The following is a 3,408-nucleotide window of genomic DNA, read 5'->3' on the forward strand; positions in this document are numbered from 1 at the left end:
TTTCATAACAACGAAGTAATTGAGGAAGTGGATGTTTCAATCATATAGATTTTCTGTTAAATTGGTATGTGTTGTAGGCAAAAGCATTTAAGGTGATATTGTATGCAATACAATTTTAAAATGTGATACATTGTACATGTATATGTAGTATATATACATCGTATGTGTATGTAGTATATAACTTGTATGTGTATGTAGCATATAAATTATTAGTGTATGTAGTATATACTATTGTATGTACGTTGTGTTATAACTTGTATGTGTATGTAGTATATACATTATAAGTGTACAATGTACGTTGTACATTGTATGTGTATGTAGTATTATATACAATGTACATATACATTGTATGTGTATGTAGTATATAAATTATTAGTGTATGTAGTATATACTATTGTATGTACGTTGTATTATAACTTGTATGTGTATGTAGTATATACATTATAAGTGTACACTGTACGTTGTACATTGTATGTGTATGTAGTATTATATACAATGTACATATACATTGTATGTGTATGTAGTATTATATACAATGTACATATATACATTGTATGTGTATGTAGCATATACATTGTATGTGTATGTAGTATATAAATTATTAGTGTATGTAGTATATACTATTGTATGTACGTTGTATTATAACTTGTATGTGTATGTAGTATATACATTGTATGTGTATGTAGTATATAAATTATTAGTGTATGTAGTATATACTATTGTATGTACGTTGTATTATAACTTGTATGTGTATGTAGTATATACATTATAAGTGTATGTAGTATTATATACAATGTACATGTACGTTGTTTTGAAATTGAAGCTCTTAGACCAAACTTTAGAAATGATGGGAAATCCAGACAAACTATACTTTTATATCTAAGTCAGCCACTGAGCATTACGTATATGTAGGTGGGAACTGGGGATGCGGGAATATTTGCATAATAACGAAAAACAATAATTCAAAAGAGTTTCTCCGATTAACCAACCAAAGCCGGTTAAATAATAGAAAATAGAGGTCGAATTATACATGTACATGCTTTTAGAGTAAAGTATTAGTATCCCTGGTTATGGTCTCTATTCGTATGACCACTATAGATAGATGTTATACGCCTAATGACATATTTTATTCTGCTGTACACTTGTCTGCGTCTACTTAATTAATACTACATTCTCATTTCTGGGGGTATTACTCTACGTAACATAGATACAAATGTACATGTACATGCAGTAAGATTCAGTATTGCACCACAACGTTTACTATTTCCCACACGTGCACAATTCTCACTTTCAGATTATTAACATGGGTGAAAGTACCCGGTATTTGTGTAGTTAGCATGTGTGCAAATCCCTCATGTCTGTGACGTGGCCAATATTCCCCCACAGACTGCTCAAACTTGATTCATGTCGCCTGTCATCGGACTGTGACGGCGGATTCGTCGACCGGATCCGCTGCGAATTCGCTGCTAGCACCCTGTGGACATCCCGCGGCTTCGAGCGACAGGGCTTAAAATGTTCCGCTCCCGCAGGGTTTGAGTACCAAATCACCCTTTGTATATAAGAACTGTATATTGACCGTTGTTAGGAAACTCGTGCCAAGCCAAGCCCCTGTGGTCTGTACCACCATTTGTACAAGTATACCGTGTTTGTAATGTAGTTTGTCAACGTCGTCTACTAGCAACGCTGAATATGTTTCTATCAAAATGTTCTATGAATCGTTGTCACCTATAGCTACTAAAAATAAACATGGATTCGCTTCACGGTTGCTAATTTCACTAAATGTGTGTTTCCTGTAGAATTGGGGACACATCCTGTCCATTTGGATCATTTTATTTCATTATTTTTCTACATGTACTTTGTTTTCTGCATCTCGTGTAGAGATATTTTCATTGAGCACAATACAAACAAAAATGTAACAGTATGGAGTATGGGGGCAGGCGCGTAGCCAGGTGTACGTCAGTACGCCCATGCTTCCACATCATTTTGTGAAGATAACTTTTTCCCCATTTGATTATTTAAAGAATTTATTATGTTAATAATAGATAAATTCTATCACATTAAAGTATTGGTATTCCTGTGGATGGTTTCCTGTCAAACTCTACGTGAACTTGCAAGGGTAGACCTATTTATCGGTGTCTAGATTATATAACTACCTGGTCAGCGTCCCACTGATTATTGCAATGTCTCCAGGTGTCTATAGATTATTCTACATATATATGTGTGCCTATTACGTCTGCGACTGTGAAACACTGACATACTGCAGATCAACCATGGGCGGAGAATGAATGTCCTCTCTGGCATTGTTAGATTTAGACACAGTGGTTACCATGGTTTTCGAAATTTATTATCATTACAAGATTTACAACATATCACAAAACATTAGCCATGGGTTTCAAGGTATGTTTTGTGAATGTTATTGAATTTAGGTCTGGCTACGCGCCTGGGAGGACTATCGCTCCTGTACTTATAGGTAATTAGTCGTAGACAGATCGTCATATACATGTCATATCAGACCAGGAACCGGCGCTTTTATTCCTCTGGTATCTGTGGCATTCCGTATTAGGATTCAGTGCATGCGTTAGATTGGAAAAACTCCTCAACTATCAACTCCACTTTATCTAATTCTCAAAATATGATGTACAGGGAAAACATAAACATTCATAAATCTACAGTGCATCGACTGAGACAAAGTATTACACGTTTTTAAACAAAACTTATAAACTTGCATCAATTACTGAGATTTTGATATTTGTAGTATTCATTAGCTTCTTGGAATTCCATTTAATATCTCCAAACACACAAATGCCTTTAACTATGCATATTTAAAGGGATATTCATTCTCCAAATTCTTTCCGACAATTTCTACAACACCTTCTACACAAACGATTTTGATTTTTGCACAAACTTTTATACATCCTTCCCTGCCAAATATCCAGTTCATGGCAAAGAAAGTACTGGTTGCATTTATACACCTAAAATATGCAACATAATCAATTCTTGGTACTTGATTAATCTGCCTTTATTCGAGAGCCTAACAAATTTATTGACATTTTGGCCAAAATGACTTTAATACAATGACCAAGATCTTTTTGACACAGTGAAATGAACTTTGATCCAGTGACCATCAACTTTAAATAGTTGATTCATGAATTTTTAATTCCTATCAACCTTGCTTCATAAGGTCATAGCTAAAATGTTTGTCAGTGAACAGATACAAAAAATGACCTTTAAAGCTTAGGATATAATATGTCCCTGGACCTAATGACTCTGACCTTTGGCCTCTGATACGGTGACCTAAATCAATATGTTATGTCCACATCACCATTTAACTTGACACCATGCAGTTTCATACAAAAGCATGGGCAGAGTACATACTCCATTATGGGTACAAAAATAAGCAAGATCAGC

Source organism: Pecten maximus, chromosome 10 (assembly GCF_902652985.1).
Source record: "Pecten maximus chromosome 10, xPecMax1.1, whole genome shotgun sequence".
NCBI classification, from domain to species: Eukaryota; Metazoa; Mollusca; class Bivalvia; order Pectinida; family Pectinidae; genus Pecten; species Pecten maximus.